Source organism: Rhinolophus sinicus, chromosome 18, assembly GCF_057876585.1.
Source record: "Rhinolophus sinicus isolate RSI-liver-muscle chromosome 18, RSI-T2T, whole genome shotgun sequence".
Taxonomy (NCBI): domain Eukaryota; kingdom Metazoa; phylum Chordata; class Mammalia; order Chiroptera; family Rhinolophidae; genus Rhinolophus; species Rhinolophus sinicus.
The window spans coordinates 94,732,606-94,746,812 of NC_142518.1; the positions used below are offsets into that span (position 1 = coordinate 94,732,606).

Genomic DNA, 14,207 nt, shown 5'->3' on the forward strand with positions numbered 1-14,207 from the left:
TACTAAGCTAAGAATGGGTTAACAATGAGATCAAGGAAGAAATGAAAAGATACCTTGAAACAAATGAAAATGAAAACACAATGACCCAAATTCTATAGGACACAGGGAAAGCAGTCCTAACAGGGAAATTCATAGCAATACAGGTCTCCCTCAAGTAACAAGAAAGATCTCAAATAAACAATATAACCTTACACCTAAAGGAACTGCAAAAAGAACAGCAAACAAAGCTGAAACTGAGTAGGAGGAAGGAAATAATAAAGATCAGAGTGGAAATAAATAAAATAGAGTCTAAAAACCAATACAAAAGATCAATGAAAGCAAGAGCTGGTTCCTTGAAAGATAAGCAAAATTGATTCACTTTTCACCAGACTCATCAAAGAAAAAAGAGAGAGAATCCAAATAAATAAAATGAGAAATGAAAGAGAAGTAACAAATGACACCACAGAAATACAAAGTATATAAGAAATTACTATGAACAATTATATGCCAACAAATTGGACAATCTGGAAGAAATGGATAAATTCCTGGATACATACAGTCTTCCAAGATTGAAACAAGAAGAAAAAGAAAATCTCAACAGATCGATTACTACTAACAAAATCAAAATGTAATAATAAAAAAAACTCCCAGCAAATAAAAGTCCTAGACCAGATGGCTTAACATGTGAATTTTATCAAACTTTCAAAGAAGAATTAACACCTATCCTTCTCAAACTATACCAAAAAATTCAAGACTAGGGAAAGTTCCCAAGCTCATCTTATGATCTCACTTATATGTGGAATCTAAAGAACAAAATAAACAGACAAAGCAGAAACACATTCATAGATACTGAGAACAAATTGATGGTTGCCAGATGGGAGGGGCGTCTGGGGGCTGGGTGAAAAAGGTGAAGGGATTAAGAAGTACAAACTGGCAGTTACAAAACAGGGATGTAAAGTACAGCATAAGGAATATAGTCAATAAAATTGTAAAAGTATGTATAGTGACAGGTGGGTACTAGACTTATCAGGAAGATCACTTCATAAGTTATATAAATGTCTAAGCACCATGCTCTGCCCTGAAACTAATATAATATTGAATATCAACTATAATTGAAAAAACAATTAAAAACAATTTAAAAATGAGGCTCATCTAGAAGAGGATGATGTCAGAAATGGTGGTGTGAGGTGAGCCTCTTGATATCTTCCCTGGAATTTACAACAAATTGAACAACTATAATTCCACAAAGGACGTCCTGCGCAGCAGACAGGCAAGACTAAGAGACGCTGTCATGCGGGGTGTCATGCGGGGTCTCAGTTCCCGCTCCCCGCATAAGAATTCAGGATATGGTGAGGCCAAAAAGGAACACCCATGGAGCCATAGATAGGGGAGTCATACCACTATATTCTTGCTGGTGGCGGGGTTGGAGATACAGGAGGCAGGAGCCACTTCACCCGCAACCTGCCATCTGCTTCTCTGCCAACCAACCTCACTTGCTAACTGCAATCCGCCGTGCTAACTGCATCTGCGGTTAGCCACGGCAGTTATATCAGTGGCTAATGGCTAATCGGTAACAGCTGATGGCCAGTTACAGCTGATGGCCATCCCGAGCCAGCACCCCTCCACATGAGGCCTAGAGCCTGGAAACTGCTCTCTGGGACTCTGTCCCCACAGATGTTGTTGTGCAGGGCAGCCTGCAGGGTCTCTGCTCCCGCTCCCCACGTAAGAACACAGGACATGGCTAGGCCAAAAAGGAACACCCACGGAGCCATAGGTAGGGGAGTCACACCACTATGGTCTCACTGGAGGCTGGATTCACACAACGTGTGACCTGTTGTCCACTTTTCTGCCAACTGACCGACTCCCACTCCCCAGCGCAGCTGCGGCAGTTATATCAGTAGCCAATTGGCTAACTGGCTACAGCTGACGGCCAACTAGCCACAGCCAATGGCCATCTACTATCTGAGCCAGCACCTTTCCACGTGAGGCCGAGAGCCTGGAAACTGCTCTCCAGGGCTTTGTCCCCACAGACGTGCAATTGAAATCATCTACAGGTGGGCATATTGAGCAAGTGGGGGAAGAGGGAAGCAGGAAGTGCAGAGACGTGGGCTGCCTGGGCGCAGGACACAGACCTAGCTCTGAGCTCTGAGCTCCCTGTATTCTGGAGCTACAGCAGTGATGGAAAAAGGAAGAATTCGGACTGCTAACACTCCCCTTATGGGCCACGGTTCCATCTGAGGGATCAGCATATAATACAGCTGAACCCAATGCTCATGGCAAAGACCTTGGAGCAAAGACTGAAGGAAGAAGGGTGAAAATGGCAGTTTAAGCCCTCACTGACAAGAAGAGGATGGAAGACATAGGCACAGAGCCCAGCCAATCTCTCTCACCCTCCCAGAGCTCACCCCACCCACACCTACCAGTGTTAGAAGTGGAAATGGTAGCAGTGTCAGATCAAAAGAACAGAATACTTGCAGTTCTGAGAACTGTGGCCCGCAGCCACAGACTTGCAACGCAACTAGTTCCAGTGAAGGGCAAAAAGCCCAGGGTGCAGGACTGGCTGTGTTGGTGGTCACTGCTATTGCTCCCAGCCACCTCTCACAACCTCCCCCGCCCCACTCCATCTGGGTGGATCCCTGCAGGAGTAAAGAGAGCTGCTAAAACACACAAGCCCCGATCTGGTGCAGTAAGAGCTTCGGAACTTCAGAAGCTTTCCACCTCTCCCTACAAAAGTGGTGCCCTGAGAACCAGGCAACCTGCTCACAGAGGAGAGGCCCACCTTCCAGGGAATCCCCCCCCATTGTGTGAGAAGCAGGAATAGTGCAGAGAAAATATAACACTACAGTGTGAGAGAGAATTAAAGGCTATAGTTGGAAAGAAAATAAAACATCCTACCAACACCTACTGGAAAGCAAAGCAAAGACCTCTTCCTACCAACCTGTTGCTGAACCTACTCCTGTAGATGCCTAGAAAGAGAAATAATAAATCCCTAATTGCCATGAATAACCAAGGCAACAAGACAGCTCAGAAAGAAAATGAAAAGTCTCCAGAAAATTAACTTAAAGACATGGAAATATGTGACATAATGAGAGAGAATTCAAGATCGCAGTTCTTAAATAACTCAATGAAATGCAAGAAAACACAGACAGGCAGTTTAATGAACTCAGGAAAACAATCAAAGAACAACAAGAACATTTTACCAGAGAGATTGAAATTTAAAAAAAGAACCAAATAGAATTTCTGGAGATTAAGAACTCAATAAAAGAAATGAAGAATGAAATAGCCAACTTAGGTAATACAGCTCACCAGATGTTGGAAAGAATAAGTGACATAGAAGATAGAAATCTGAAAATGACACAGATCGAAGAAGAGAGAGACTTGAGAGTTAAAAGAAAGGAAAGAACTTTCTGACTCGATCAGAAAGAGCAATATTAGAATAATGGGCATACCAGAAGGAAAAGAAAAGGAGAAGGAAACAGAGAGTATATTCAAACAAATAGTTGACGAGAACTTCCCAAACATGTGGAAAGAACTGGATCCTCAAATCCAAGAAGCAAATAAAACACCTAATTACCTCAACCCATACAGACCTTCTCCAAGGCACATTGTACTGAAGCTGTCAAAATTAACGACAAAGAAAGAACCTTCAAGGCAGCCAGGGAAAAGAAGATGGTAACCTACAAAGGAAAGCCCATTAGGTTATCAGATTTTTCATCAGAAACTCTACAAGCCAGGAGGGAGTGGACTCAAATATTCAAACTAGTGAAATAGAGAAATTATGAGCCAAGAATAATATATCCAGCAAAGATATCGTTTAGATATGAAGGAGAAATAAAGAACTTTTCAGACATAAAGAAGCTGAGGAAATTTTCTAACACATGACCTGCAGTACAAGAAATACTGAAGGAGGCTATTCGGCCAGCATAAATAGAGATATCTGTAACAAAAACATAAAAGAGTGGAAAGTAAAGGTCTGAACCGACATAAGGGAATGGAGAAAGTAAGCATGCTGAAGAAAATGGAATACTCTAAATATGAAACTTTATTTTACATAAACTTAATGGTAACCACTCAAAAAAAAAAAATCCAGAACTGAAATATATAACATAATAAAAGAAGAAACAGAAGAAAAAATTATAGAATACCACCACACTGAAATAATAGAAAACAACAAAAAGAAAGAAACAATGGAGACACAGTCCTACCAGAAAACCAAAGATAGAATGATAGGAAATCCTAATATATTAATAATCACCCTAAATGTAAATGGACTGAATTCACCAATAAAAAGGCACAGAGTAGTACATTGGATCAAAAAACTAAACCCAACCAAATGCTGCCTCCAAGAGACACATCTATGCTGCAAGGATAAATGTAGACTCAAAGTGAAAGGGTGGAAATTGACAATCCAAGCAAATGGAATCCAGAGAAAATCAGATGTAGCCATACCGAATCAGACGCAACAGACTTCAGGATAAAAAAGGTGACTTGATATAGATGATGTAATACAGAATTGTACAACTGAAATCTATGTAATTTTACTAACAATTGTCACCCCAATAAATTTAAAAAAAAAGGTGACTAGAGACAAAGATGGATATTTCATAATGATAAAGGGGACTATGCAACAAGAAGACATAACAGTCATCAATATTTAAATCCCCAATCAGGAAGTGCCAAAATATACTAAGTAACTACTAACAGAACTAAAGGGAGAAATTGACCAAAACACAATTATAGTAGGGGAACTAAATACATCATTGACAGCTATGGATAGATCATCCAAACAGAAAATAAATAAAGAAACAGCAGCCATAAATGACACATTAGATGAAATGGACATAACTGACATTTATAGAGCACTTCATCCTAAAACATCAGACTACACATTATTTTCTAGTGTACATGGAACATTCTCTAGGATAGACCATTTATTGGGACATAAAACTAGCCTCAGCAAATTTAAGATTGAAATCATACCAAGCATATTCTCTGATCACAAGGCTTTGAAATTGGATACCAACGGCAAAAAGAAAGCAGGAAACACCACAAATATGTGGAGATTAAACAACATACTTTTAAAGAATGACTGGGTCAAAAAGAAATAAGAGGAGAAATCAAAAGGTACATAGAAACAAATGAGAATGAAAATATATCCTACCAAAATTTTGGGGATGCAGCGAAAGTAATTGTAAGAGGGAAATTTATATCATTACAGGCCTATCTCAAGAAACAAGAAAAATCCCAGATAAATAATCTCACGTTACACCTTAAAGAGCTAGAAAAAGAGGAGCAAATGAAACCCAAATCAGCAGAAGAAGGAAATAATAAAAATCAGAGTAGAACTAAATGAAATAGAGAACAAAAAGACAATAGAAAAAATTAATGCGACAAAGAGTTGGTTCTTTGAAATGATTAATAAAATTGACAAACCCTTGACTAGACTCACTAAGATAAAAAGAGAAAACACAGAAATAAACAAAATCAGAAATGAAAGAAGGGAAGTTACCATGGACACCACAGAAATACAAAGGATCATCCAAGAATACTGTGAAGGACATTATGCCACCAAATTCAATAACCTAGAAGAAATGGACAAGTTCTTAGAAATATATAACCTTTCTAGGCTGAATCATGAAGAACTGGAAAATCTCTTTTTTTTTTTTTTTTTTTTTGGGGGGGGGGAAGGGGAACAGGACTTTATTGGGGAACAGTGTTTGCTTCCAGGACTTTTTCCAAGTCAAGTTGTTGTCCTTTCAATCTTAGTTGTGGAGGGTTCTGTTCAGCTTCAGGTTGTTGTCCTTCCAGTCTTAGTTGTGGAGGGCGCAGCTCAGCTCCACGTCCAGTTGCCGTTGCTAGTGGCAGGGGGCACAGCCCACCATCCCTTGCGGGAGTCGAACCGGCAACCTTGTGGTTGAGAGGACATGCTCCAACCAACTGAGCCATCCGGGAGCTCAGCAGCAGCTCAGCTCAAGGTGCCGTGTTCAATTTTAGTTGCAGGGGGCGCTGCCCACCATCCCTTGCGGGAGTGGAGGAATTGAACTGGCAACCTTGTGGTTGAGAGTCCACTGGCCCATGTGGGAATCGAACCGGCAGCCTTCGGAGTTAGGAGCACGGAGCTCTAACCGCCTGAGTCACCGGGCCGGCCCTGGAAAATCTTAATAGACTGATCACCAGTAAGGAAATTGAATCCGTTATCTGAAACCTTCCCAAAAGCAAAAGTACAGGACCTGATGGCTTCACTAGTGAATTCTACCAAACCTTCAAAGAAGATCTAATACCTGTCCTAGTCAAACGCTTCCAAAAAATTGAAGAAGAGACAATACTCCATAACTCATTTTATGAGGCCAACATTACCCTGATACCAAAACCTGGTAAGGATAACACAAAAAAAGAAAACTGCAGACCAATATCTCTGATGAATACAGATGCAAAAATCTTAAACAAAATTCTAGCAAATCGATTACAACCATGCATTAAAAAGATTATTCATCACGACCAAGTGAGGTTCATCCCCAGGGCACAAGCATGGTTCAACATCCGCAAATCCATCAATGTGATACATCACATAAACAAAATAAATAGCAAAAATCAAATGATTATATCAATAGATGCAGAAAAAGCATTTGACAAGATACAACATCCATTTATGATTAAAACACTTAATAAAATAGGTATAGAAGGAAAATACCTTAACATAATAAAGGCCATATATGACAAACACTCAGCTAATATCATAATTAACAGTTAAAAAGAAGAAGGCCTTTGCTCTATGTTCAGGAACTCGATAGGGCTGTCCCCTATCACCACTGCTTTTCAGCATAGTATTGGAAGTCCGAGCCAGAGCAATCAGGAAAGAAAAAGAAATAAAAGGCATCCAAATTGGGAATGAAGAAGTTAAATTGTCACTTTTTGCAGATGCCATGATGCTATATATAAAAAACCCCTAAAGACTCCACCAAAAAGCTATTAGAAACAAAAACCGAATACAGTAAAGTTGCTGGCTTTACTGTTACAAAATCAATGTACAAAAGTCCATAGCATTCTTTTATAAAGATTTTTTTTTTGGTGGAAAGTGGAACAGGACTTTATTGAGGAACAGTGTGTGCTTCCAGGTCTTTTTCCAAGTCAAGTTGTTGTCCTTTCAATCTTAGTTGTGGAGGGCGCAGCTCAGCTCCAGGTCCAGTTGCTGTTGTTGGTTGCAGGGTGCGCAGCCGACCTACCCTTGCGGGAGTCGAACCCGCAACCTTGTGATTGAGAGGATGCACTCCAACCAACTGAGCCATCCGGGAGCTGAGTGGCAGCTCAGCTCAAGGTGCCATGTTCAAACTTAATTGCAGGGGGCAGAGCCCACCATCCCTTGCGGGAGTCGAGGAGTCGAACAGGCAACCTTGTGGTTGAGAGCCCACTGGACCATGTAGGAATCGAACCAGCAGCCTTCGGCAATAGGAGGACGGGGCTCCAACCGCCTGAGCCCCCTGGCCGGCCCCAGTCCATTGCATTCTAATATACTCACAATGTAATTTCAGAACAAGAAATAAAAAAACAATTCCTTCTACAATTGCAACAAGAAGAATAAAATACCTAGGAATAAACTTAACCAAGGATGTGAAAGAACTATACACTGAAAACTATAAGACATTTCCAAAAGAAATTGAAGAAGACACAAAGAAATGGAGAGACATTCCATGTTCATGGATTGGAAGAATCAACATAGTTAAAATGGCCATATTACCCAAAGCAATATACAGATTTAATGCAATCCCCATCAAAATTCCAAATGCCTTTTTTAGAGAAATAGAACAAAAAATCATCAGATTTCTTTGGAACCACAAAAGACCCCGAGTAGCCAAGCAATCTTAAGAAAAAAGAACAGTACTGGGGGTATCACACTCCCTGACTTTAACTTGTACTACAGGGCTACAATAATCAAAACAGCATGGTATTGGCAGAAAAACAGACACGTAGACCAATGGAATAGAATTGAGAACCCAGAAATAAAACCATATAAATATGGACAGATAATTTTTGACAAAGAAGCAAAAAACATACAATGGAGAAAAGACAGCCTCTTCAATAAATGGTGCTGGGAAAATTGGAAAGCCATGTGCAAAAGAATGAAATTGGACTACTACCTGTCACCATGTACTAAAATTAATTCAAAATGGATCAAAGACTTAAGCATAAGACCTGACACAATAAACTGCATAGAAGAAAGCATAGTTACTAAACTTATGGACCTTGGGTTCAAAGAGCATTTTATGGGTTTGACTCCAAAGGCAAGGGAAGTAAAAGCTAAAATAAACAAATGGGACTATATGAAAGTTAAAAGCTTCTGCACAGCAAAAGAAATCATTGACAAAATAAAGAGGCCACCAACTGAATGGGAGAAGATTTTTGCAAACAGTGCCTCCGATAAAGGGCTAATATCCAAAGTATACAAGGAACTTATGCAACTGAACAACAACAAAAAAAACAACCCAATTGAAAAATGGGCAGAGGACCTGAAGCGACATTTCTCCAAAGAGGACATAGAAATGGCATATAGACATATGAAAAAATGCTCAAGATCACTAATCATCAGAGAAATGCAAATCAAAACCCGCAATGAGATATCACCTCACCCCAGTCAGAATGGCTATCATCAACAAGACAAACAGTAACAAGTGTTGGAACGGCTGTGGAGAAAAAGGAACCCTCATACACTGTTGGTGGGAATGCAGACTGGTGCAGCCGTTATGGAAGGCAGTTTGGAGGTTCCTCAAAAAATTCCGAATAGAATTACCATATGACCCAGCAATACCTCTCCTGGGTATCTACCCCAAAAATCTGAAAACATTTATACATAAAGACACGTGTGCTCCAATGTTCATTGCAGCTTTGTTTACGGTGTCCAAGACATGGAAACAACCCAAATGGCCTTCAATAGATGAATGGATAAAGAAGTTGTGGTATATATACAAAATGGAATACTATTCGGCGGTAAGTAAAGATGATATTTGTGACAACATGGATGTATCTTGAGAGTATAATGCTAAGTGAAATATGTCAGACAGAAAAAGCAGAGAACCATATGATTTCACTGATATGTGGTATATAAACCAAAAATGACAAAAGAACAAGACAAACAAATGAAAAACAAAAACTCATAGACACAGACAATAGTTTAGTGGTTACCAGAGGGTAAGGGGGTGGGGGTGGGAGATAAGGGTAAGGGGGATCAAATATATGGTGATGGAAGGAGAACTGACTCTGGGTGGTGAACACACAGTGGGATTTATAGATGATGTAATACAGAGTTGTACACCTAAAATCTATGTAATTTTACTAACAGTTGTCACCCCAATAGATAAAAAGAAATTAAGAATAGAATTACCATATGACCCAGCAATCCCTCCCCTGGTTATCTACCAAAAAAATCTGAAAACATTTATTCATAATGACATATACGGTGCAATGTTCATGGCAGCTGTATTTACAGTGGCCAAGACATGGAAAGAACGAAAATGTCCTTCAATAGATGAATGAATAAAGAAGTTGTGGTATATATACACAGTGGAATACTACTCTGCCATAAGAAAAGATAAAATAGTACTATTTGAGACAAAATGGATGGATCTCAAGATTATAATGCTGAGTGAAATAAGTCAGAAAAGGTAGAGAACCATATGATTTCACTGATATGTGGTATATAAAACTGAAAAGAACAAAAGAATAAGACAAACAAGTGAAAAAACAAAAAGTCATAGACACAGATAATAGTTTAGTGGTTACCAGAGGGTGAGGGGGGAGGGAGTGGTAGATGAGGGTAAAGGGGATCAAATACATGATGATGGAAGGAGAACTGACTCTGGGTGATGAACACAATGTGATATATAGATGGTGCATCACAGAATTGTACACATGAAATCTATGTAACTTTATTTACAATTGTCACCCCAATAAACTTTAATTAAAAAGAAATGAGGCTCTTAGTAAAATTTTATTTCCTGTTCATGATCACCTTGGCAGACATGGCAGACAGATGCTCCTCATCTCTTAAGTGTGTCAGCGAATTATAAGTTACCTAAAGAATGTTATCCTCTAGAAACTCCTTTGGATGAGGATATTATCAGGTATCAACATAAGTAGCTTGAGACAAAGAAAAAGGGAGCTACTCCAAAACAGATAACCATTCGAAGCATGCATGCTGCAAAAGCGCCAAATGTTTTTATCTCATGTGTGCAGTTTTTATGGGTCAGTGAACTCAGGGTTCCAGTTTTGTAAATAGTGTAGTGTACTTCAAAGCACAAAAGCCATGATAGACCCTAACTGAAGTGCAAGGAAAACAACATCATGGGTACATGGACATTTGTGACTTTGTCTGAGAGCCAATGCCCTAGGTAAACAATGTGTCTGTGGAACTTAGAATCCTCTGTTGAACAGCAATAGGAGTATAATTACCCGCCCTCACTGTCCTCATTCTTAACTCTCATGCCTACAGTCCCAGAGACAGGAAAATAGAATTATTTCCTACTCTCTAGAGGAGCTGCATCCCCTGCTCCCAACGGCAGGGTGGGCTGACAATTTTAAATGCTGGGTGTTTGTATGTCAGCAAATACCTATATTCATTGCAGTTTCCTGACACATTTATGAACATAGGTTAGTCATATTTCATCTACAATCTGGTAGATAAGACAGCCAGGAGATCTCATAGGTAGGTTGTGAGGAATAAATAATGAAAAAGTACTTTGTAAAATATGAAGTATGATCCTAACGCTCGATAGCATAAGATACTTTACTTGACCATTAGCCTACTTTATCACAAGCTGCCTGGAAGGAAGGCAAATGCTGGATGTCACCAGCACAGCCTTCAGTTATGGATTAGGTCATAGAGAACAAAGTAACTTTGGTGGGAGCTGTTTCATCTCAAATGAAAGCAGGTCATTAAATTTTTCCAGAAGACACCCGGTTCTTATGGTTTCATGACCTTCATTTACTGTTCAAAAAGAAACTTTGTAATGAGGTAAAAGCTGATTTAATCCATTCATTTCATCGGGAAAAACACCACTAACCATGTATTGATTTTTTTTTTCTTCATAAAGAAGGGAACTTATTGCCAGATGCTCAAACCTAGGATAGTCTAATAAAGAGGTAGAACACAGAGTTAGAATTATAAATAAGGGCCCCATACTTATAATTCATTTTCCAGTACTGAAGCCCAGAAACTAACACCATTTTGAAACATTGGTATCCAACAGATAACAGACTAAACTATGTATATGAGGCCAACACCAAAGAAAGAAAACTGAATAAGCAATATATGGCACAGGTCTGGAGTTCCTGAAAAACAACCAAACCGTGCAAAATTCAAGTTATAATGTGACTAAGATAAGCACTGTCTCTCCTCACTGAATTTATAATCAAGATAAGATGACAGGGGCTGGCCCCGTGGCTCAGGTGGTTAGAGCTCCATGCTCCTAACTCCGAAGGCTGCCGGTTCTATTCCCACATGGACCAGTGGGCTCTAAACCACAAGGTTGCTGGTTCAATTCCTTGAGTCCCACAAGGGATGGTGGGCAGCGCCCCCAGCAACTAAGATTGAACACGGCACCTTGAGCTGAGCTGCCACTGAGCTCCCGGATGGCTCAGTTGGTTGGAGCGCGGACTCTCAACCAAAAGTTTGCCGGTTTTGACTCCTGCAAGTGATGGTGGGCTGTGCCCCCTGCAACTAGTAACGGCAACTGGACCTGGAGCTGAGCTGCGCCCTCCACACCTAAACTGAAAGGACAACTTGAAGCTGAACGGCACCCTCTACAACTAAGATTGAAAGGACAACAACTTGACTTGGAAAAAAGTCCTGGAAGTACACACTGTTCCCCAATAAAGTCCTGTTCCCCTTCCCCAATAAAATCTTTAAAAAAAAAAAAGATAAGATGACAAATATGTATGATAAAAAGAAAAGACAATGCCTTCTATAAAATATTATAGGAAGATCCTGTCATCATTTTTCTTTTGCACCTGCACCCACCCTGCTCCTTCAAAGAAGGAAAGCATCTCTGCTTTAGGAAGCTAGTCACTGTACATTCCATATTCAATGAAAATCATTCATAAAGGTTTCTGTTCCTACTTTTTAAAAACAAGCTCTCTACATATTCACATATGTTTGAGTGAAATGTTACAATGTTTGGGTTTTGCTTCAAGACAATCTCAAGGTGGTAGGAATGGGGAATGGGCAGAGATCAAATCTAATTGACCATGGGTTTGATACCTATTGTATAAAGATAACGGGAACACAGTTTCTTTGTATTACTTTTCAGTTTTTGTGTTTGAATATTTCCTATTTAAAAGTCTATAAATTGCAATCTGCCATGGAAAGCAAGCTCAAACTCAGGTTATCATGAACCATAAGTGTCTTGTCACACTTGCTTGTCTCTGCAGAGCAGGAAACCAAACCAACCCTGCATACTGTGCATCAGAAGGTGGACTCAGAGAGAAGAGGTCAGAGTCTCCGTAGACGTGTCTCACCAGACTCCTCATCATCTGGCTAGGACTGCAGAGACTAAGATCTAAGGACGTTTGATTGCTGACAGGAGACTTCACCAAGGATGCCAAAAAGGGTTATAAAAGCATTTGGATATGAGTAACACAGACAACTCTAGTGGCTCTGTGATGACCTCTACACAGACTCACATCCCCAGTCACAAATGTGAGTCAAAATCATCACGTGCAACTAACACCATACAATGGATTATGGCATTAAAAGAAATAAAGTTATGTTCCATAGAATCAATTTGGTACTACAACTGTTTCTAGAAGAAAAAAAAAAGGTAAAAGCATCTTCCCGTTTCATGCTTTAACTCATTCTTTGTACTGACTCTGAATCTTGCTAATATCAGGGGACAAATAACCATGATTTGGGGCTGATTTATACCCTGAAATTCAATCCCATCCATCTTTTCTCTTGCTTTTCTCTATTGCAGAGATTGAAAAGCTAAACACACATTTGCCAGAACATCTTGCAGCTATCGGTGGCCATGTGCAAAATGTGTTGTCTGGGGGTGCAATACCTGAATTAAAAGGGGCAACCATGGAAACAAGCAAAATGTCCTTCAATAGATGAATGGATAAAGAAGATGTGGTGTATATACACAACAGAATACTACTCTGCCATAAGAAAAGACGAAATACTGCCATTTGCAACAACATGGATGAATCTTGAGGTTATTATGTTAAGTGAAATAAGTCAGACAGAAAAAGTCGAGAACCATATGACTTCACTCATATGTGGGATATAAAACTGAAAGTAGCAAAGGAAGAAGACAAACAAATAAAGAAACAAAAACTCAGACACAGACAATAGTTTAGTGGTTACCAGAGGGTAAGGGGAGAGGGGGTGGCAAATGAGGGTAAAGAGGATCCAATATATGGTGATAGAAAGAAAACTGACTCTGGGTGGTGAGCACACAACGTGATATATAGATGATGTATTATAGAATTGTACACCTGAAACCTATGTAACTTTACTAACATTTGTCACCCCAATAAATTTAATTAATAAAAATAAAAGGAGAAAACACCAGGCCAATCTGCTAATGAAGGCAAAGCTGAAGGACCTTCAGTGGTACCTGTTATGAGACAGATAGGCTTACACTATTGTTAATTAGGTTTTTGGTTATATGCAGCAAAATATACTCTTATCTGGTTCAGGAAGAAAATCAATGTCTCTCTAAGCAGATAAGAACCCAAAAGGGATATGTGTGCTGGGAAATATTTAACAACTAGCTCTCTGAAAGCCAAAAAGAAAAGACCCGATTTGTAGTGTTTGCCAATTCATGTGGAGTAAACAATCCCACCATGGCCAATTTAAACTACCAATGGATGTCATTAACTGTGGAGTTGGAAAGGAATGTGCATAAACATCTGGTACCAGTAGGAACTGGCTCCAGCACACCACTGGATAAGTCCTAAGCCTTACCAGAAATCCAGACAAGAAAATTACTTAGAAACTGCCTATACTTCTATATAAAAATGGTATTGGAAGAGACAAGGGGGGAGTTTGACACAGGGAAGAGGAGTGGGAAGGAGGAGGGAAATAGGAAGGGCACTTTTTTTTTTTTTTTAAGAATTGATAAATACCAAACTGGAAAGCATTAATTTTGAGCCCTAGCTTTCCTTGGGGAGCAAAAGCTTTAGAATCTAAGATATCAACAACTTGAAAAGGAAATGTTTTATATAATTGATTATTT

General features: G+C 39.6%; 1 long non-coding RNA gene across 2 annotated transcripts in view; it reads left to right on the forward strand.

Annotated features, from left to right (window-relative positions):
* The window catches only part of LOC141569759 (uncharacterized), a 74,787-nt gene extending 61,460 nt beyond the window's left edge, over positions 1-13,327 (forward strand). For both annotated transcript variants that reach the window (XR_012493559.2, XR_016020003.1), the window contains exon 3: positions 12,400-13,327. This is a non-coding gene — a long non-coding RNA (uncharacterized LOC141569759). The remainder of the gene's footprint in view (positions 1-12,399) is intronic.
* Positions 13,328-14,207: the final 880 nt, after the last annotated feature.